Consider the following 23715-nt stretch of genomic DNA (forward strand, 5'->3'; position numbering starts at 1 on the left):
GGATGTAAACTGCATAGCCTCCTCAGAGCATGTTTGGCATTAATTTCCAGCTTGGATTCATGCTTCTCTTTAGCAAATTCATGCCAACATCTTCCAACCAAATGCCTAGCTTGATACTGAGAAGGGAACATGCAACTGGAAGAAGGAGGAACATGGATTTTATGGTTACAGAAGAACTTACCAGAAAGCTTTTTTTTTTTTGTCTAGCTTACAGCCCTTCCTCAGAGATAAGACAAATAGATTTCTGAGACTCAGGAGAGCTGGTTTTTAGTGGCATTTTTAGATGACTGCAAACTAATTCTTGGCTTCTGAATTTTCACTCCAGAATATATTTAGAAACAAGCAATTCTCTTTTCAGTGTGGAAATATGATTCCTATATACCCTAAACAATATCCCAGCAGTGTCTGTGTCTCCTGGGTGAGACTTCCTTCATACATGCACATTTGTGAGGCTGAGGGCAGGTGAAGGGCAGTATCTGAGAGGGATGGATGAGTTCTGTCGTCCCACTGTCACCTTGTGACGTATTTTCAATTCTTTGTATTTCAGAAGGCACTTGGAAATTATTTCGAGCCTCAAAGTGTTATATAAAACCCCAAGGCTCTCCTTGGGGCTACTGTGAAGAGTTTTTCTTCTTTCTTCATTCCTCTCTAATGATACTATCTGTGAAGTATCTAAGGCATAGAAGGTAAGGATTTTTTCTTTTAATGGTAGAAGTTATTCCGACTTTGTTCATAACAGAGGTGGGCCAGGCATGGCTGTCACCAGAGTTTGTAAAATTAAGTATGATCTAGACTTTGACTGCTAACAGAACTAGTGAAAAGCTAGACAGCTAGAGGTGGGTTTTCCATTGATCTATTTGGCCCCTGTGTTGCCAAATAGGAGACAAACTGCACCCTGACAAAATCTTTTGGCAACTGAAACGCTGCGGAGCCAACTGCAAAGTTCAGTTACAACTTAATGGAAGAGAATAAACATTGCACACCTGTAGCCAAAGTTCATGGGAGGGTTTTTTCCTATACTACTCCTGAGGTCAGTAAAAGCTTATCATCTGTTTGCTTAGCTGCTGGTTCAATTTAGAATAATATTTAACTCTCACAGAATCTAAACATTGATGAAACTTTAACTTGAAAATCGACAATTCCTATTGCTTCCAGGCAGAGATGGAGGAAGATGGCCATCATACATTGCTATTCATGAGAGTTACCAATAAATATCTTTTATGAAAGGCTTGATAAAGTATCTGCTATTAACATTGTCAGTATGGAGAAAGTGAAGTCAAAGAAATAGCCTGCCCACATCTACAGGGAGTGCCAGGCTGTGCTTCTGCAGTATTGTAGAGTATCTACTGCTGAATCAAAACCACAGGAGCTCTATGGCAAAAACTGATGAACTGGGGTTTGTGTTTGATCCTGGCTTAAGTTTACTGAAAAGATTCTCAGGAGGTAATTTTCATCTGGACTTTGTGTAATCTCTGTGGTATTTAGGAGTTTTAACAGGTGTTATTGCAGAGCTAGAAGCTCCAAGTCAGAAAGCATCTGAGAAGTGACTGGTGTCCCTTTGCCTGGTCTATCACAATCCATACTGGGCCTGCGTGAAAATAAAAGACCTCATAGAAAAGGGGTTTTATGTAGAAAGTTTGACTTGTAAGTGCCTGAAGTCATGTGATTGATTGCACATTATTTTTGTGCAGAGACCAGTGAGGTTTGTGGCTGTTCATGGCCTGAACACAGAAGGAAATAGAGAGCAGTGGTGATGACTCTGGGACTGCTCCTCTTGGCCAGAAGCTTCCCTCTACACCAGGACAGCAGGCAGGTGCCTTCTGAAAGATGATCCTACAGGCAAACATCCCCTTTGCATGAACGTGTTTTGCCACTTCCAGCACAGATGAGTGGTCTGAGGCTGACAAGCAAGGGCTTTTTATGAGAGGTGTCCCCTGAAAAGCTGAAAGCAGTGGGCAAGGGCAAGCTAAAACTAGATGAGCAACAAGCTCCTGGATAGAGTAAATGCTTTCTCTCTCTCCTTTCTAGGGTTTTTATCTTTTCTGTGGTATGCTGTCAAGATCCATTCATTTCCTCAAAAAGCAGATCTAGAGTTGCTGACTAGGAAGCATCCCACACTAGCCCTTCTTGGGGACTGAAATCTCCTTGCAGTGCTCAGTGTTTTTAGTTCTGACCAAGGCAAAGGACTCCTGCTCGACAGCCCTGTCCCAGATGGTGTACCCATTTCAGGCTCAGGATGCAGTTTCAGGAAAATAAATGCAGTTGCAGTAGCAAAGCAAAAGAGTAGTTGTTGCTTATTCTAATTTTAATGCAGTAACTCCAAGCTCCCAGGCTTTGCCTTGCCCTTTTAGTACTCATCAGTTGAACTTTGATTAGCCCTTAATTAGAGGGCTGCAGCTGAGTATGATGAATTGTCATTCCCAGATATTGAAAGGGATGGTGGGAATCTGCTGGCCTGCCATAGTTTGTTGCTCTTGTTCAGGACCTCAGTTTGGCCAAACACATTGTGCAGTAATGGGAGCGGGGCATATGGGTTTGGATGCCCCATTTTGCACTTGGAGGTGCTTTTGTAGACTGGTGTGCCACAAGTGTCACATGGAAGAGCCAGGCCAGCAGGCAGCAGGATTGTCAGCCTTGGCTGATCAGTCTCCTGTTGTGTCTTTGGGGACTATGCCAGGACAGGTTGGCATTGCCCATAACCAACTTTTCTCCACTCTGCCTTGAGCTAATGGCAAAGAAAAAGCTATTCCTCTGGGGAACACCTTCTCCCAGCAGCCTGTATGTCAAACCATCACTGTTCTGTACCACGCAAGGGAGAGGGGCCAGTGACATGGCAAAGAGAAGTTGTTTGTCGGACTGAAAAGGAAAACAAAAGCCCCATTTCGGGTGTTCTTGTTGAAGGAGGATTGCATTCCATTTTGAGGTGGGCTACAGCAACTACAGAAGAGAGAAGGTGGCTATGTGAGCTTGCTCCATCCAGGGCTGGGGATCATCTGCAGCCACCACAGAATGAGAGCAGGAAGTATTTACTGAGCTCAGGTGTCACCTTCCTCGGCACAGCAACACTCAGAGCTGGAGGAGGGACCGAAGCCAAGTGAGGCTGGTAAGACACCAACACTTCTTCCCTGGGACCTGCTTCACCTCAACAATTATGGCAACAAATCCTGCTCTCTACACATCTCCACACCTTTCAGAGTTTTGAAGGGACACATGTGTTTGCCCTGTTGTATTTCAATAATATGGCCCTTTAATTCGCAACTTGTTTTACGCTGTTCAGCAGATAAACAGCCACTATAATTCCTAGGGCCTTCAAGGCAGTGCTTCAAGCTGCGTGGCTCCTGGGCTGCCAGAAGGTCTCTGACCACAAGACAGACAAAGCCAAAGAAAATAAGAGATCAGAGCAAGAGATTCAAGCAAGATTTTTATTGCTTTTTAGTGAGCTCATGTACAATTTCACAGTATGGCAAGGAGGAATCAAGGCTTTTGCATAAAATCATCATCCAAAGATATCTCCTAATCTCTGATCTTCTCAGTCCTTATGGTCAAACAAATAAACTGAAGCTGTCACAAGCGATGGCTGTAATTTGACTTGATCTGTTCCAAGCTCAGCCTGCTCCAGCCCAACACCATCTGCTTCTTCTGGCCTTGCAAACAGCCTGCAGGACACAGCAAGGAAAGGCCACCAGGAAAGGTGGGCTGGATGTTCACCTGAGGGTGAGGACCTGTAGTTTCCACTGTTCAGGTACCCAAGCTGCTCATGTGTTCTGTGGCAAAGCAGCAGCTGCTTGGGTGGCGAGCGACACAGATGGTTGGCATTGGTGGTGAATGGCTCTGAGAGAGAGCATCAGCAAGTGCTGCTCGCCCAAGAACAGCAGTGGCAGGATAAGTTCTGCTGTGTTGTATCAGGCCAGCTCCAGAGGGCCCTGGCCAGCTCAGCCAACATCTATCAGGCCTGTGTGCCCCACACCACGCTGGCTCTGATGCCTGTGGTTATCCTCTGAAAGGCCCCAGAGATCCAAGGCTTCCTGTTGATTATGTACCACTCCTTGCTGGGGGAGGAGAAGGTGGGGAAATGTTTTCCATCCATTGTGGTGACACACCAGGGGAACCCCATGGAAACAAAGACTTCTCTGACCTCCTGAATCCCACTGGGGAAGGACTGCATGTGCCAAATGCCTCCTGAGCCATCCCACGTGAGGCTGACTTCCTAATCCTAAACTCATTATTTGCGACTCAGGGGTGGAAGCGTGTGGCTGCCAGCTCCCAAATGACTGGTTCAGCCCACTCAGGACTCTCTGATCCTCTTGAGGTGGATTGCGTCTTCTGCCCCACAAAAGGAGTGAGCTCACCACGAATCAGGCTGAGTGTGTCTCTCCCTCCCCTGGCAGTCCTCCCAGATTACAGCATGACCCTCAGCTATGAGTCACCTCTTTTCTCACAAACCCAGACGCTGTACAGAGCAGGCAGTTGCTCATCTGCGCCAATGCTGAGAATTTACTGCGGCAAAGTGAGTTTGGCCTGCTGTGATTCCTTCTCTGCATGTGACCTTTCTGACTTTTGTTGGTCCTCCTATGTAGAGCATCTTTGTGCAACTGCTTCCCCAAGCATAGGCTAGCAGCAGTGCTTGGGAGGAGGGAGGGAAAATCCCATGGGGCTCTTGCAGTGCCAAGGAAAAAGTGACAGCCAGGTGCTGACCATGCAGTGGGACTTTCCATGGATTCATTTCTGGAGACAACACCTGGCAGTTTGCCCCAGCCCTGCTGGCTGTAATCAATACTTTATATTGGGCACTGATGTTGTTGGTGTGAGTCTCCTCCCATGTATCAGTGGAGATGAGTAGGGTCAGTGCAACCAGTGACCACTGGGCCTGATCATCCTGGCTGAGCCCTGTGGGGAGCACCAAGCTTTGGGGGGAAGACAGGTAGGCTGGTGAGTGGGTTGCCAACTCTGTACCCTCCATCAGACATGTGCATGCACTCTGAGCCTGCTGGTTCCCACTTGCAAGTCAAATACTGCCTTTGGTATCAATTTAGCTGTGTCAATCCAAATACCTGCTCCAGGACTGGAGGCATGAGCAGTGCCTGGGCTATCCCAGGTGCAGGCAGGGTGTCAGAGACACCAGGCAGCCACAGGACTGAGACCCAGATCCTGCTGCCTCTGCTGGCCAGGATGCACAACCAGAGAAGTGAATCAGCACCGCTGTGATGCACAGTCATAAGAGAGCTGACTCCTCCTGGGAGGGCTATGAGGATGCTGGGTTTGAGGAAAGGCAACTTCAAAGTCCCACTCCTGCTCTCTGCTTGTTTCCACACCTGCGTGCTTCCAGCACTTTTAAAAGAGGAAGAACTAGCCCAAAACTCTGTGTTTTGCTTTGGTTTGTTTGTTTCCTCTCTTCTGGAGCTGCGTTCCTCCTATGTCGTCTGGTTTAGCATTTTGCCAGCTTGGCTAAGTATCTTGTAAAGAAATCATTTATAATAAAGCTAGTATGCTGGGGTTTATCATTTATAAGTGTGGGTCAGGGTTTAGTTCACTGTGTTAAACTCTCCATGCTGCATGTGATTTTTCAAGCTTTGTCAGGAACAAAAAGTTCTGGGGATGTGCAAAGCATGACTGCATGGTTTCCATGGAGACTCTGCTAGTTAGGCTGTGGAAATCCTGAAAAGGCCAGAGGATGACTGACAATACAAGGTCTTAGCGGCTGATCTGAAGAGCCAGACTGAATTAATGAGATTTTTCACAGAGAGTTATTAGCAAGGCTAGCACAGTATGGCACTTAGGCCTCTTTCGTTTTCTCAGCTGCAGTCTTGGAAAACAGAAATGGAAATATCTAATTGCTGTTTTTTAAGCCCTTTTAAGATTATTTCAACCTATAACATTTTAAGGATGTAATGAAAAGCAGGTTTGTTTGCTTCTTTAATCATTTGGTTACTGTTATTACTGTGGTTTTTGGTGGCAGTTGCCCTTATCTGTACAGAGATGGGAAATTCAATAATACTTATTACATTGAGCAGTTAATTCCCACATACTGTGAACACATTACTGTTCAAAGTAAGTTATCTCGAGTTCCATTTAGAGCCAAGCACGAGATACCATGGCTTTATATCTCCTAGGGCCATATTAATTATTTATTACTGACTGCTAACACAAACTGTTAACTCTCACTAGTAATAGTTTGTTCATTTATCCATCACTTACTGCTTCTTCCCTGTGTTTGTGCCTACCCCCTTTCAGCAGTCTGCTCAGGCTATGAATGCATGTATTCTTTTGGACCCAATTAAAACAACACCAAAAGCATTATCAGTCTGAGATGCTGAGTTTTGATCAGGACCCGACTTTCCTGCAAGTTTTGCAGTGTCTGAACTGCAGGATTTCACTGGACCATTAACAGGTGGATGATCGATAGTTAGAGGGAGATGTCTGTTCTTTGCCAGAGAACTAAATGGATGTATCTGCCTGTTTCTGGTAGAAGTAGGTTGTTTGCTGTTTCATTTTCAACCAATACAACAAAAAAGTGTTTGAACACTCTTCTCCTTTGCCTGGAAAATGCTGTATCTGCTGAAATCAGCACAGCTGGCACAGCAAAGCAGCATGTTGGGGACTGCTATTTCTTGTTGGTTTGCACAAGTGCACATGCCCATATGTTTCTAGGAGATGTAAAACCATAATGTTGCTGCTGAGTAATCCACAACAAAAGCACATGCGGGCTGCATTCCTTGGATTCCTGTACAGTAGACTAATCCACTTAATCTCGCTGTTCGTTTCTCTGGCTGGAATTTCACAGTCGCTTTTGATTTACTGGTTTGTAAACCTCTGATTAAGTGCCTGGGGGAGGGGAGGGGGAGAGAATATCATCTCTGAAGCCCCCTCTTCCTCTCGAATGGTTTTGTGGGAAGGAAATACGTAAGCTGAAGTGAGGGTTAGCTGGTCTTATTTGGCCATCATATTGTCATCATCTTATGATTTTAAAAAATATTTGTTCAGTAGTTTTCTCTGTTCTCAGCTGTTCAGTGCATGGGCAACGTCTCTTTTATTGCCACATGGCAGCATTTCCACTCCCCAAGCTTCAATTTTTTTATTGTTTTTTTCCTTTTCTAGTTGTGGTTTTTTTTTAAACAAAGATGCTAACCAAGATGTGTGGAAGTTTTCTTTTCTATTAGTGCACCAACAGTTATAGACCAGCACGGAACACAGGAGCTAGATGCTGTCTGTGAAGCAAATTCCCAGAAACCTGCTGTTTAGGAGGAGGCATGCATATGAACACAAGATAAATCCCTAGCTAAGCAGACAGATAAATGAGAGAGCTTGGTCTCAGAAGGTGCTCAAGTGACACAAATATCAATTTAGGACCTGCCCTTGAAATATAAAGGTATAAGTAAATAATAGAGGTGGCTCACCTGGCTTAATGAGTCATAAAGGATGGGAAATTAAACACTGAGCTCCCCAAATAAACCCTCCATTTAAACAGTAAGTCACCACAACCCGCTGCACCCTCAGCCCCTGCGGGTGCCCTGCTGTTGTGCGTGTGGCGGCTGCGAGCGGGGCTGTCCCCAGGCCGGGTCCCGCAGCTGCCCCGCTCCGCGCGGCTCTGACTCACAGCCCGCCCTCCCTGCGTGCTGCTGGGATGACTCCGTGCCGGAGCGTGAGGACACTTCCCAGCTCATCGGAAAATTCCTCCGCAGCCCCACGCTGCCTTCGACAGCCTCGAAGGAGGATGAACTTTAGGTCGCTGCCTTCCTCCCCCTCCTGCAGTCACGCATCCCACTGAGCAGCTTATGGGTGTCCCCAGACAGTGCTGCTGGTGGGAAGAATCTGTCAGAAGCCTGGCATAACTACCAATCAAGAAATTAATCAGAACAGGTCTGAGGAAGAGAGCAGGCAAATAAACAAACACATGGGCTACCTGACAACGCAATGTTTGGAGTAGCTTTACTCAGGGAGAAAGGATAAAATCTCCCACGCTCTCCAGGGCTGTCCAGAGACATTTGCAATTAGATCCAAATTGGCTTTAGGCAACAGATTTAAGTCTGAGTTGAATTGCCTGGACTTGGATCTGAAAATGCCAAATCCCGCAAACTAACCTCTGCCCAAAGTGATGAGAACTGCACAAGAACAACCTCTCTCACAGCGCTCCTGCCATCTGGGCTGGCGCCAGGTCCCAGGGCGGGGAGACACAGCCTGCTCCCAGGATGGACCATGCTGGTGGGATTTCAGCTGCATCTGAATGGGAAGAGGAAAACAGATTTTTCTAAACATTGGCTGCAAACCAGAGCTAAAGCCACTGGGGCAGTCAGGCACTTGGGTATCAGGCTGATTTTATTCGAAAGCTTGGAAGTTTTGTTCTGGTATTTTGGCTTTAGCATGCCTGAAATGCTCAGGAGGAAGCACTGGGAATGCTGTGAATCTCACCACCCATACTGTTAAACTCCTACAGCCAACATAGCCTCAGTCATTCTTTTGAAAGGGCTCCCTGGTAGGATTGCTGCAGCTGAAAGTGAAGTAAGAAGCAATGGGCAGTCAGGGGAAAGAAGTAGGGTCCCAGAAGGTATTCCCATAGTGAATTGATAAGAAGGGTGATAGATAAATGTCACCTGAACTTTGGGTTCAAGATGTAGAGGAGATAAGTGACCCACAATGACTCAAAGGCAATAAATCTTCTGTTCCAGACAAAATTAATCCAAGGCTGTCACAGGAGGCTAGAGAGGAAATTTGGAAACCCCTTTGGAGTGAATGTCTGCCAAACTTGGAAACACATACATTGTGCTATGACCTGTCAGTCTGCATGAGCCATGCTGCTGGGGTGCAAGCCAGACCCTTTGGCTTTTTGTCTCTCACAGTGCAGACAGTGCTGCTAAGGAAGGATAATATAGGAACTCACAGGAAAGTTTTGTCTATCCAGGCATGCGTCTGCTTTCAAATTAGCTTAAGTAAAAGTGGGCAAGAGAGAAAATACACAACAGCAAGGGAAGACTTAATGGGATGCCAGCTGGTTTAATCAAACCCTCTCTTAGGTGTGCCCACACTGAGAAATGAGTGCTTGCTTTCACAAGGCTGAGGCTGACCTGTGCTAGCTAACTACCATGCTGTTTCTGTGAGCATGTTACAGCCTCCCAGCTTGCTGACCATCTGGTGGTCTCTCCTGTTAGGATTGGACAGGTCTCTGAGTCCTGTTCATACCAAGGCAGCAGAATGGTTTGGTGCCACTCCTTCATGGCATGCAATGCTTGGTGGCACTGGGGGCTTGGCAGGTCCCTGCCCGGTGACTCACTGGGTCTTGAGGAGATTGTGAGTGGGTGTCTGCAGACTGCAACCAGCTCCCCTCCACCTCCCCTAACCTCTCTGTCTGCCCAGCTGCACCCACCCCTGTGGGCTGGCTCAGGGCAGGAAGGTTATCTTTGCCACTATCAGGGCTAGAGGCTTTGTTTATTTTTAGATTACTCTGTAAAGTCTGGACAGAGAGATGAAAAGAGCCAGAGTAAGGAGGTCTGTGCATGCCAGACTCTCTTGCTTGTGCTCTGGCTCTGAAAACACAGGGAAAATGTGAAAGGATGGGCTCAATCTAGCCAGATTGATTAAAGATGGCTTTGCCCACGTTTTGAGTGGCAGATGTAGTATGGGGGTGGGCTCTGATTCATTTTGGTGCAAAGGCAGCAAGGCTCTGCCAAATTCTCTGCTTGAGCCAAAATGGTGGATGTTGAGCTGAAGAGGATAGACCCACCAGCACAGCCTGTTGATCCCATAGCTCCTCTTAGAGAACAACAATTTCCACCTGGGAAATGCTGAAAACACCTTGTGGGAAGTTCAGATTGTCCTGAAGTGCCCTTTGTTGGGGGTGAGCTGTGAAATGGAGGCAGGCTTGAGCTGCAAGCCATTTAATGAACAGGGAAAAAACTCTTTTCTATCATCCTGTGTTACACATTACAGGGAATATTTTAAAAGTGGGCAGCTCATTGTCATTCAAAGGCCAAATTTAAAAGTGATCCAGATAGGTGGTTACTATCTGCCCAGCTCTGGCGTTTCAGAGCTCACAGGGGTTGAGGAGAAGAAGCCTGGTAGCTCTGAGCCCTTTTGGTCCTGCCCTTCAGCAGAAAAAGGTGGGATGCAGGGAGGTGAGAAAAGCCACCCTCCCTGCCATCCCCCAGGTGTGGCGACAGCAGCTCTCTTGCTGATTGTCAGTGAGTTTACTGACTGCTAATGAAGTGGAGGGAGAAGTGACTTTCAGTGATATCCATACAAAAATGAATGTGTGAAAACCACTGGCTATTTTTGGAGAATTCTGACCTGCCTTCTCCACTCCACCCCCCCCCCCCCCCCCCCCCCCGATTTAAGCATCATCCTGGGTGAGGTGGGGGTTTTTTATGACTATATATGGTTTTTGTTGGGTTTTTGCAGCAGTGAAGTTAATAAAGATGGATATCAGCAACAAACTGTCAAGTCCTGAGTTGGAGAGATTTTTCACTCAGTGAAATAGACCAGGGAAAATAAATAATCCAAGAAGTGGTAGAGCTTGTAAATATTGACATGTACAAGCAAGGAAAGAAAAGTTAGGCAAAATAAAAAATGGGCTGGGAATTGCTATTTTTCAGGTTACTGCTTGAAAAAAAAATCTACTTTTACCTAGCATACTGTCTAGAAGAGTTAATATTTTTCAATTAGAAGGTTTTAAGTGTTTGAAGGGGCATGTTGCTGTTTCTCCAAGACAGCATGTATATTTGAGGGTGAGTATTCCTTCCCAGCCTTTGGGAGCACAGTGAGCATTAGTCCTTCATCCCTGTGGTATCTATAGGAATGCCCATGACAGAGAAGACTGAGGAAAGAGGAAAGGAATGCAAGGTGAGAAGCAGAGGAGATCAGAGGGGAACTGTTCTTTTCTCTGGTTTCCCACCAGAAAAGGGATCTTTTTAAGATCTCCACAAGAATACCTTTTAACCTCAGCTGGGGTCCAGGCCTGTTGCCCAGTAACTTTGCCAGTGCATTGCTTGGCCCCAGATCATACAGGGAGACGCAGAGCTGCACAGGTTCCACTAGCTGTTGTTCCCTCTCCCATACTGGGGAGATTTTTGGCTCCCTGGGGTCCGCCCCTGTGACACCTGGCTGTCCCACACCAGCTGACTAGCTGAAAACGTCTTTAAAACACCGCCTGCTTTGTTTTGTTTTCCTCTACCTTCTTAAAAGCTCTAAGAAGCTACTAGGTTTATCATATGTAGTTAACCCATCCACTGGTTGACTGGTTGTTTAACTGGTTTGTTGTCCAAGTCCTGCTTTCTTCAAGCCACTTTATCATCTTTATGACTGGAGGAGAATTTGCATTGCTGCCCTGCTTGTACACCCTCTGGAAAGGTTTCAGACCTTTGAGTGTTGCAAGCACATGAAGAGCAAGCCAGTGATGTAACCTTAAAGAGGAACTTTTTTTCCAGTGAGGGAGGGAAATCTTTTGTTCCACCCTGGCATAACACAAGAGTACCACTGAGTGTAAATAGCAGCGGTGCAGTAGCCAGTGGTGTTTCAGCCTCTTGTTACACCTTAGTGGTCAAGCTCCTGTAATTATGGTAAGTAGAAATGAGGTTATTGGGGATAGTGTTCTTACAAGGCAGGCATAAAATTCTAAATAAAAAAAAAAAGGGCTTCCAGATATTCAGTGAAATTAATGGAAGGGAAAGAATAGTGGTCTTTAATTATTTCAAACCCAGACTGTTAAGGCAGATGTGCATCATCAGTCTTCTGAGAATGTCCTGGGGACATAGCCAAGACAGTATTTTTTTCCTCCTATCACAGCTGATTTAATATCTGCACTGGTGCACACGCAACAAGATGATATGAAACTTGTGCTTTTCAGTTCAAGTCCCTGTAAATGACTCCCCCTTAGAGATTGTTAGAAGTGGAATGGCGTTGTTGTAACACATGGGAATCAGTACTTCAATGCATGTGCCAGCAAGGCAAAGGTGGGTTGACCCCCTCTGTGTTAAGTCAGGGAAACCATGGGGTTGAGCTGAGCAGCTAGTGGAAATAAAAAGAAAAAACTAATTCCAAGCAGGCCCCAGTGAGCATGTTTTTATCCAAAAAGCAATCAGAGAGAGGAATATAACCTACCAGATGGAATTGCTGAGGCAGAGGTGAAAGTTAAAAACAACAATAATGAAACCCGATCAAGTATAATTTTGACAGAATGAAGACATTAGACAGAAAAGGCCCCAGCAGGCAAGTTTGGCCCATCCTGAGCCAAATATTTCACTTTTTTTCAGAAGACCCCTGAAGAAAGCCATGTCACAGCACCATAAGATGTTGAGGCTGAACCAGAATGAGAGCTGCAGTGCCTGCAGCCCCGTGGTGGGGCAGAGGCTTTGCTGGCAGCAACCTTCCTGGGCTGGTGGGCCAGGAAGTGGGAAGGGCTGCTGTGCCTCTCCTCCTCACCAAGGCCTCTGAAAAGAGGGACTGGGGGTGCTGGGATATCAGTCCCACTCCAGTTTTCCCTGTTACAATATTCCACAGCATTGCCCCTATAAGCTATTGGGAAATTCCGTGGAGAAACACCAGATATGGACTTAACTCTCAACCCTCCTTTTGCTGTAAAAGGGATTTTGTGTGCTAAATGAAATTTAGCCCTTCTTTATGACTGTCAATACTGCCCAACAAATATGAGAACTTTAATTTAAAAGAGAACCAGACCATCTCTGCCCATAAATTTTGGTCTGTCTTTTAGAGCCATTAATGGTTGACAAATTCACTAGGAAAACCAAAAAAAAAAAAACCAAAAAAACTGGAGCTGCTGTGAGGAAAGTGTGCTGGAAATAGAGGATCATGTTTTTAAAATGTGCCAAATGTTTGGTTTGCTGTTGCTTTTTTGCACTGCGTGGCTGGCTAAGGGCGCCCGGGATGGACTGCAGGAGCACAGAGGGGGATTGAGGAAGTGTTGGCTGTGCTGGAGGAGGTGGCAGGAAGTGGAAGGGTGAAGCCACAGCAACGTGCAGAGCTCTGTCAGCTCCGTAATAACGGGGTTGTCTGCTTGAGCTTGGCTGGATACCAAGCCAAGGGTTTATGGTGTGAGTTCATCTGCTGGCTTTTCCCTGTACGTGATGTAATGCTCTCTGTGAGTGCCGTATTTATTACACCCAGCTCTGTAGTGAGTACGTGCAGTCAGAGCTAGCCTCAGAAAGTTTGGAAACAGCTCCTCGATCTTTTCTGCATCCTTTCGGCTGACCTATGACATAATCAGTCGGCGGCCTGGCTCCCTCCTTCGCCTCCCCCTTCCCTCCTCGCCCCCTCCTCCTCCTCCCTCTCCCAACGGTTTGTCAAACTGTCTTGCCTTTATCTCCTCTCGCAGGCTTCTCGACAAGTCACAGGATGATTTATGCCCTGATAACTTCTGCTTTTAAAGGCTGGGCTAATAAAAGCAGCCTTTGCAAAAACAACTTTTGCGGGAGGTGTGGGGAAACCCACCCATCATCGCACTCAGCGGGCAAAGCACCATCTCAGCAGCGACCGGGGGCGCCTCCCTCGCCATCCTCATCTGCACCCACAGGGATGTGGTGCTGGGAGGATGGGTGGGAGGAAAGCCTGGCCTGGCGAGTCCCAGCAGGTGAAGGAGCACAGGGTGTGCATCACCCATTTCCGTTGTCTCTCTGTCCTGATATGCCCTGCTCAGTATCCTGCAGAGCTGGAACCTGGTGTGCACCTCAGCAGCAGGTGCAGGGACCAGGGCTGGGTGTTTGGGATCTTGGTGGTAAGGTCTGTGCTTTGCTAAAGGAGGAAAATACTTTATAATTATGATATTGCTTTCAATATTGCATCTACAAGCTTCCTCAGTGCTGGGGCAGCCAGGAGGCCAGGGATGAGTCAGGCGGCTGGACCTGTGATCCCACTGTGCTGACCACAGCACCGGGCGTGCCAGAGCTGCAAACACACATGGCTCCCTGCCCTTCATTAACTTCTGGCCTCAGGTTTGCCCCACAGCCCCCAGAGGCAGTGCAGCTGCACCAGGGAGGCAGGCAGCAACCTGCCCGTGTGCAGCGGGGCCAGCAGTGCAGCGGGGCTGCGCCTGGGGACGGCTGTGCTGGCCCTACTGACCTGCCCAGTGAAAGTTCCCTGCTGGAACTTCAGCCTAGTGGCAAGCCACACTGGAAGTTCAGATGTGGGCACAGACTGTGTTTTTGTGTTTTAAGCACCATGGAGTTAAACCCTTAAATCAGCTCCTACTTCAAAGCATTCCCACTGTAACTATAAGACCAGAAGGATGAGGTGGGCAGTGGCAAACATAGAAAGCATAGGAATATTTTTGCAAGATCTAACATATTTAAATTGTTCTCTCGAGGTGAGTTTATAATTTTATTTTTATTTTGCAGCTAGGAAAGGAAAGATTTTCGTCTGACTGCTTTATTAACATGGGTCTGAAACCATTCCTGAACAAAAGCAAGCAGGCCATGCCACAACTAAGACCAGCACACTGAGTTTCCTGGGGTGGAAAAATCATGGACAAATAAAAATCAGGTGTTGAAATGAAAGCAGAAAATACAATGAATACAAAGGAGAGAACAATTTAGATTTTTGTAAAGATTTCTTGTACTAATTTTTTCTGTGGTATATTTGATTTCTCAGTTTTTTTTTTCTTTTTACTCCTGAAAGACATGGTTGTACTTGCCTAAACAAACTAGTTAGACTTGAGAAAATATTCAGAGTAAAATTTAAATTTAGTTGAAACTTGCTTGGCTTCAGGTTTCTTTACAGTCTCCAAGCTCAGCCCTGGTTCACTGGGAGGTTTGTGAAAGACCATGAACTTTTACAGGGAACATGGATTGATTTATGAGTCTGCATGAAAATCCATGTGAAATTTGCCTTTCGCATGACCACAATGCAAAAATATCTTCTTTCCCCTTCAACCCCTTCCTGCGGTACTGGATAAACTCTGATGTGTTTTATCTCCTGTTTCTGCATTGAGTCTTCCCAGCACAGGCAACATCTTGCTTGTTTCTTTATAAATCACCAATGGTGCTAACAACAAAATGTTCACAGCTCTGGGGTTAGTACTTGTTAGTTTGTTGCTGCTACATGAGCTGGGCAGGATGAAAACGATGCCGATTTTGATTTATTTTAACTTGATGTTAATGCTGTTGTGCACATTTTGCTCTGGATTTTAACAGCTGCAGACAGACTGGGGCTGCACAAAGGCTTCTCAACATCTTGTGACACATGCCAAGTTGCAAGAGGGCATGTTGCTGTTGCATCTGGTGCATGCTTGGGGAATTGCTGTGGGATGGAAATGGCCAGCCATGCAGGGTGCTCGCTGCAGTGCAGCCCCATGGTCTGCTGCAAGGACAACTGTGGCACATCCAGTGAAGGGTCCAGGGGGGAAAGGCCACTGGTGTTGTGCTTTTCAGGTTGCTTTCACAGTCAGTGTCTCCCACAGGGTTGGGTCTCTGTATACTCTCACCACAGGAATAGTGCAATCTTTTGGAATAAGGAATCTAGGAATAAGGGATTCCACAGCTTTTTTTGTCGCCCACACACATCCAAATGGTTGGATATTTTTCACATCTGGATGTCTTGTTTCTCTGTTTGCAAACCGTGTGAAGGATTTTATCAGTCATCTGCAGGCACCAAGACCTAAGGTGGGCTCAGGACAGTCCATCCTCTTTCAAGCAAAGCTGCTCCCTGCAGCAATCTTTGCAAACCCAGGCACTTCTCAGGTCAGAGAGGCAGCTGTGGAGGGCCCAGTCTCTGTGGGTTTGACAGCATCCTGCAGTGCCAGCCAGGGGCTCATTTTTAGAGTAGATGGCCCATGGAAAGTTCCCATCTGGCCCATGTTGCCAGAGAGGAAAGGGCAGGATGCTGAAAGGGGTTAGCAGCTGCTGAAGGGACAGCAGACTGCAGTGGCTTCAAGACCTCTTGAAGGGTGTTTGACATTGGAAATTCATTGGTAATTTATCCAGATACAGGAAAAGACCAAGTCTATCCCAAATACACAGCTGAATTCCCCCTTATCACAAGACTGAATTCTCCTTATCGTAGGGAAAACACAAGATAAAGAAAATGTTGTAGAATTTTTTTTAACCACCACATGCCTCATTTAAAGGCTAAGTTGAACATTATTTCTCCAATTTGGAAATGCCTTCCCATTTCACATTCCAAATTAATTTACAGTAAAACAAATTTGTCCATTTATAATACTTTAGGGGAAACATTTGGAAATCTCCCAAGCATTTTGATTCAGCAGATCTGACTTATCTCTTTCCCTTTTTCCCGTCCTCAAATTTTCGCTTGTTGATTTGGGTTTTTTCCCACTCCTTTATGAGGTGGGATAAATATTAAATATGACAGCAATTCCAATGGGACCAACAAAACAATTGTCACTCAGCTCTGCTCAATGGCTACTCCTCCAGCTCATATATCAGCCAGAAGGATCACTGCAGAGTTGCCTGGCTCATTTCCCTTTGTGGTTTGTCTGTGCAGATGATGTGGATTAACCTGAGAGTCGAGAAACTGGAGCTGATCCTAGGCCCCTCCTGCACTTCTGAAGAGCACAGATGTGAGCAGCTCATAGGCCAGCTCACAGGTCATTTCCATTATTGGGGATCTTTCATTTGGCTGGTCTTACTCTTGATATATCGTATTTCTTCGCTTGAGAGTTACTTACATTACTCCACTGTTTATCACTTTGTGGTTTTATTTTATGTTATCCCTGGTCCATAATGACTTATCAGGCTGTGAACACATATAATGAAACTTGAGCTGCATTTTTTTTGGCAGAGTTGCAAATGGAACTCAGTTCACGGAATTTCCTGATCCTGTGAGCTTCATAAAGGTGTGAGGTGATAATTCAAACCAACATCTCACTTGGTCTTGTTGTCACATGAAGTTAAAAATTCACAAAAAAAGTTGACAGCAGCCAAGGGTTGGTCTGGATACCAGGACAAGAGGGTGCCAGAGGAATGGAGAAGTGAAGAATCTCTAGGAAGAGAATATTATAAATTAATTTTCAATTGACAACTAATTGTTCAAATAGATTCAGGAAGAACTTGTAATAGAGTGTAAGGTTAAGTGATAACTTGCTGACAGTTGATGGAATGAAAATATAGCCTAGAGTTACCTTAGATGAGCGTAACACTAAAAAAGGCACTTCCATGGAGATTTGTCTATGTAAATGATAACATAATGAACTGGATCAAGATTAGCACATGTGCATGAACAATTTTGTCATATTGAGTGAAAGAAACCTACTTTAGGGATAACACTGAAAGTACAATTGCTTTGAGGGCAAATCTGTCTTCAGAAATAAAGGCTTGTGAGATTGCAGGAAAAAAAGGAGCCATTTCAGGCCAGGGTAAGCTGTTGTTTTATTTGTGTCTACTCAAAATACAGGAGTGTTTTATGTAAGAGGAGCTTTTCCCACTGGGAATGAATGAGAAATTCTAATGGACAATAAATTCTGGGGGTCAGGAGGTTTTCAAGTTTCTTTTATATTGTGTACTGTACTGGCTTTGAATGACTCACAGTCCTTTACCCTTTTTGTTCCAGGGAGCATGCATCCCCTTCCTACCTCTCCCATAAATGAAATGCAGTGGCAGAGCATTCAAAGTAAGACCCAGAGGGTCTAAACTGGAGGTTCAAGTCTTGGGTTTTAGATGAAAATCTGGAGATGATCTGGCTGTTTGTAGGGTCTGGTTATTTGAACCAGGAGTCAAAAGGCCTGGCAGGGATGTGACTGAGCATGCCATAAATCCTGCTGGTCTGAGAGGCTCAGTGGCTTAGGAGAGCCCTTAATCTTTAACACACAGCTCCTCTCTGGCTTTCACAGATGTTGCTTGCTGTGAGAACACGAGAAGGGATTTGGAGAACAGTGTTCCCAGCCACTCTCATGAGAATTTGGATGTGGGAGCAAGAGGGGATCCTTGTGCAATCCCTTAGGCCCTCTACAGTGTCCAGCAGGGTCCCTGATGGAGACCTCTGCCAGGCTGTAAGCTGTGGTTTGGGAATGCCTGTCCCACAGCATCAATACACTCTCATATCTTCCCTTATGACCTCAGCATCTGCTGCAGTGCCTGGTGAGATCCACAGCCACGATGACCTTCCCTTACACCAGCTGAAATGAAACCCTCTTGGGTCAATCCTTACACACATCTCAGCCTCATAAGAGCTCCAAGAGACTAGAGGATGATGGAGAGTTTTTAGCCATGTCCAGCATCCTCGTGAAGCAGATGGGAAGTGACCATGAAGGAGCACAGGAAGATGTGTCAGTACTCCTGTCTGCCTCGGGTGTGATCCTTTCCCTTTCCCTTTCCCTTTCCCTTTCCCTTTCCCTTTCCCTTTCCCCTTTCCCCTTTCCCCTTTCCCCTTTCCCATTTCCCTTTTCCCCTTTCCCCTTTCCCCTTTCCCCTTTCCCTTCCTCTTTTCCTTTTGGAAAGAACTATAACACGACAGCTGGCTAAAGCATAGCCCTCATAAATGGAGATGTCCAAAATATAGTCAGTTAAAAAATACATGTATATACAACCTAATCTTTTGCTTCTGCCAACTCCTGACTGTTAAGTGAAGATGATAAATGCTTTCTCACTTTATAGAGCAGTATGACACTAAATATATTTTCAAAGGTGTCTCATGGAACAAGGATGATTGCCACAGTGAGAAGAAAAAAAAAAGGCTTCCTCATCAGTTTGTATCTCCTTTCTGTAAACTCCCTAAAGAGCTGCTGGGAAAATGCCATCACTTGACACACAGACTACCAAATAAGAGGAACCCCCTCCTTTCTCTGGATTCAGGTATATTTCCCTTCTGCAGCCTGACCCTTGCCTCTCCCTCGGGCCAGCCTTGCCTCTCCCTGGGGCCAGCAGTGACTCAGTGGGATCTTCCCCTGCAAGGCTTGGGAGGGGGTCAGCCCCAGCTCGACATTCCTTTTGGGTGGGAGCACGGGTTCAATAAGTAATCTCTTAGTTGGCCTCTGGTTCCTCCCACATTGCATGAAGCCGGCTAGGTCATTCTCTGCTTTGGGGAGGGCTCTGACAGCACTGCACTGAGCACAGAAGCCTACGAGGTAACAGAAAATAGATCCCTCCCTTGGCATCAGTTGTGTATCACAGGAGATTTAAATCTGTGCATAGATTTTTCCTCTTATGGAGAAGTGCTCAGCATCACTCTCCTTTCTGTAGGTGCAGAAGCCGCTCACCTCCGTGGGGTGGTGCCGGGTGGGTGAGTGATGCCGGGTGGGCGCAGGCATGGGGGCAGTCCGAGCCTGACTCAGCTGAAGGAGGGCGAGCAGCCCCGCTCCCTCTCACATGGCCTCGCCTGCGGGAGGGAGGCAGGGAAGGGGGAGCAGTGCCGACATGGTAATATCTTACTGTTGTGCTCCTCATCAGATGGCCTGGTAAGCCAACTTAAACACAACACAAAGATGTGTTTCTGCCATCTCTGTAGACTTTACCTGGAGGTGCAGAGGTGGCTGGCCGAGATCAGCAGCCTCCTGCCTGCATATGCAGCTGGGAAACATCTTTGTCCTGAAACAGGGATGTTCCTTTGTGCAGAGAGCCTTATGGGCTGCATGAAAAGAGCCGAGGCTGACGTGCCTATGTTGGGTCAGAAACAAGGCTGAGACCCCCCGTGTGCACCACAACCTCCTGACAGTGCTCCCTGGAGTGGCACAGCCACACTGAGAGACCCCACTCCCCACACCACAGATACTACAGGGCTCACTGCTCAGCAGTGACAAAAGTTTGGACTCCTGCTGCTGTGGAATACTGGCAGGTGCCCCAAATGAGGGCCAACAACCCAAGTCAAGACATTGCTCTTTGAAAACCTGCTGCCACCACTGCTCATTTTCATAATCCTTTCCCCTACAACAGTATAAACAAGCTGTCATCTATTTTTCAATGAAAAATACTTTTGCTTGGCTCGGTTTCACGTTGCACTGTTACTATTTGCTGTGGCAGAAGCTGCTGCAGCTATAAATAACCTCACCACAAGCTCCTCTCATCTGTAAGCTCAAGCACTCCCTTCAGAAGAGGCAGGCGAGATTAGGATCTTGTTTTGAAGGGTCAGGTGTTCCGGCAGAGGTGATGAGTGGGTGCTATCACTGGGGTGCTGGCACCCCCTGTGCCTGGCCCTCCACTTGGCTTCCTGGCAGAGAGCGCAGGGTCCAGAAGCCCAAAGCCACCTTGCTTGTCACACAGGAGGTGATGCTCATGTCAAGAGTATCATGAGAACTGCCAGCAGCAATGCTTCGCTTCCACATCCTGCTGATGGAATCAGGGCAGCACTGCTGTCTATGGCCCTCATGTTCCTGTTCCTATTTTGCACACAGCTTGGGAAAGACATCCCAAGAAGGCCACATTCCCACCGTTGCTGGGCCCTGGCTGCCCTGGAGTAGGTGACATGGCCCTCTCCATGGACAGAGGACCATCCAGAGGTGCTGTCAGAGCACATTTGTGTGCCCTAACTGCAGGAAGAGAGCCAAAGGTGTAAGCTGTCAGAAAACTGCTTGTTTCTGGGGCTTTTTTTGGCTTGTTTTTTAATTCCAGATTTCCAAGTCAGACTGGCTCAGATGAGAGGGTCAAATGAAACTTAGGTCTGGAACAAGGAGAGAAAGGGAGGGCAGGCCCCATTTTGGGGTGAAACAGTGCAAGAGTGACATCCTCCCCACACACAGTTGCACCACTCTAGGTAGCTGCAGAGCCCCCAGACTGCTGAGAAACCACACACTGATCGCAGGCGTGTGCTTCACAGGCGTCCTGCTCAACCTCTGGTGCCAGCCATGCGTGCGACACACCAGACAGGTTTCATACACTCCTCTCTTCCTGCAAGCGTTTCTTTGTTGTCCAGGGCTGTTGTTTTCTCTGCTCTGTTCGCTCTGCAGTCCTGCCTTGGCCTCCTCCTCCGTGGTGACAGCTGCATCCTCCTGGTGTGCCGCCACTCATGGTAAATGTGTGCCGTGGGCAGGGGACGTGGTGTGACTGGCCCCAAGGTGGAGGGTTGCGGTTACACTCGTCCGGATCATTGCCCACGCCAGAGTAAGTGCTCTGAGCTGATGATGCCCTAGATTGAGCTGGGAGTGAACTTCAGAAAGGAGAGCTCGTTTTGACTGTAGGCTGAATGAATAGAGTGACTCATCTCAGTTCCTAAAAGCAGAGAAGTGTTTGTTTCCATACAATGTGAAGATGCTTTAACTCAGTGTTCAAGGTCTCTGGTTGTGGTGTCACATGTATCACTGGCTGCTGCTGAGCAGCATAGGTGCCCCTCCTTCTCCTGTGCCCAGTCTCACAAAGTCCTGTCCATGCCCTGACACATGTCTTATCACCACAGTGAGCTGACATAGGAAATTTCACCTGGCAAAATTTGTCACATTCCTCTTTATTTTCCAGAATCTCCATTTTCTGTTTGCTTAGCTTTGGTATCAGGCATGAAGTAAAGGAGAATGGAGCCTGTCATGGATGGCAGACAGCCTTTGGTTGGCATAGCCATAACATGTACTCCCTGTTCCAAAAAAGAGACCCCCACCATGTCACTGCTGCCTGCCCTTGTGTGGTGTGCGCGACGTGGCAAAGCTGGCAGAAAGCACTGCTCCCTCATTGCCTGGGTCTCAGGCACAAGACCAGAGAGAAGCAGGCCTGTAGATTTATTCCTGAGCTCTTTTGTTTTTGTGATACTTTACTTTCCCAGCCAGACAGGATGAGAAACAAATACCACCAAAATACGATGAGAGAAGCTATTCTTGAAGTGTTTATAGCCCAGCCTCACTGGAGAATGTTTGGCTGCCTCCCAAGACAGCCAATTCTCACTGTGTTTCCAGGCCAGTTTCTGAACTTTCAGGCACTTACCCAAATAGAATCTGGACTTTTTGAAGTTTGCTTATCTCTGTTTACAAGGGCCTCCTGCAAGGGTGAGTCAGGGAAGGGCAGCCGAGGTCAGGGGTGTGAGGGGGGAGCAGAGCAGGGAAGCTCTGGTGAGCTTTGCATGTACTGCACATGAGAGCGGTCGCCCTGTGCAGTCTGAATGCCCAGCTCCGATCTGCCCGAGTCAGCGGTCAGCCTGACTGTATCTAACAGGTCTCATCATTGCTAAAGGTTTTAAAAAGCCCTTAAGTCCCTGAAGCATTTTTAATTAGTAAAACTGAAAGTCAAAATGGTGGCAAGGCATATGTGCCTGATTGAGAGAGTAAGGGATGTTCAAAGCTGGAGCTTCTGACCAACACCCTCCTGCAAATGCAAAGGTGTCTAGGTGAAAGCTGTCAGTTCTGGCACACTTTTGCAAAATAGTGGTCTCAGCCTGCTTAAGAAAAGCTGCCACTGCCCTCACCTTTCTCTTCCCTCTTCTTTTGCAGACAGTCTACCATTACTTATTAATTTGGAGGAGATGCTGCTTCATTAGTGCTGGAGTATAGCAAGGGTTTGCTAAATTCTCCTGGTTTTCTTTTTATTCCAGGTTGTTTCCTGTGATGGTATCTTGGGATTTTTCCTGTTTGCTTACAGACATGGTGTGTGAGAGCTATATCAGCTTAGAAGGAATAAAATCCAAGCCAAATATGGGTGAGAAATGAGCTGTGTGTTTTAGTGAACAGTCACAAATTTACAGTCTGCAGAAGTACTTTAAAACAATAGTAACCAAAAGCTTGTATTGCATATTTAGGGGAAATACAAACCAATCAGGATAGCATTAAATGAAATATATGCTACTGTTGATAATATTCTGATATATTAAAAAGTTATTTAATTGCATGCAACCATCCAATATCCTCAGCTGCCACTCTCAATTACTGACATTATTAGTCTAACATTATTGTATTCAAAATGTAATAAAATAACTCCATTAGTTTGGGAGCAACCTCATCACTGAGAAAAAAAAATGTTTGATAATGCACTGAGTGATCAAGCAAACACAGGGATTTTATTCTATTAATTGGCTATCAGGGCAAATGTCAACATTTTATGAGTAGCAAACGATGTCAATGCTATGCTTGTTTAAGCTTATTGCTGTTTGAACTGACTGAGCAACAATAAAAAACCCTTTGTTTTTAGATAAACATTTTTTCTTTATTCTACAGAGAACTTATTTTTTTTAGCATGTGCCATGAACAAATTTCACTGTGCTGCTCCTAGTAAAGTATGTCTGTTTAAATCAAGTAAATTAGATATAATCCTGAGATTAAGGAAAAAGCCGTATTTTCATTTGAAGCAGCTTGTTTTTCCTAGTTGATTTTGTTACCATTTTCTAATGTTATGTAAACAAATAGTGTAATCAGAAACAATACTGGGGGGAAACCTTAACTTTCCTTTTTCCTCTGCTGGTGGAAATAAATAACATATGTAATACAGATACCATAATTATGAAACAATACTATGCAAAGGATAACACAGAGATTATTTTCAGTGTCAGAAATGTGGCATGAGCCATGAAGTTCAGAAGCAAGGTTGCAATTTCACAAAGACTTAAGTCTTTGGTAACCTTTGGTAATCTTCAGCCCCACTGAAGTCAGAACAGTAATAAACAGGCCTGCAGGCTTCCTCCATGCAAAAACTCCAGGTAAGTCCTTGATATAGCTGAAAAATCACAGCTGATGTTGCAGTCTGCTCCCCACTTTTTGGATTTCAGCCTCACACAAGCAGCATTGGTTAGCCATGTCCAGGCATGAGTGCAAGTGCATGCACGTGCACACATAGTCCAAAATGAAAATGTCTCCTGTGAGTCCTTCTACCTCAGGGAAAAGATGATGGGAGTAGATATGTGACTATGTTAGTCATG

The sequence above is a fragment of the Melozone crissalis genome, unplaced genomic scaffold (assembly GCF_028551555.1).
Source record: "Melozone crissalis strain CALT ecotype California unplaced genomic scaffold, PUWL_Pcris_2 ptg000042l_1, whole genome shotgun sequence".
Taxonomy (NCBI): Eukaryota; Metazoa; Chordata; class Aves; order Passeriformes; family Passerellidae; genus Melozone; species Melozone crissalis.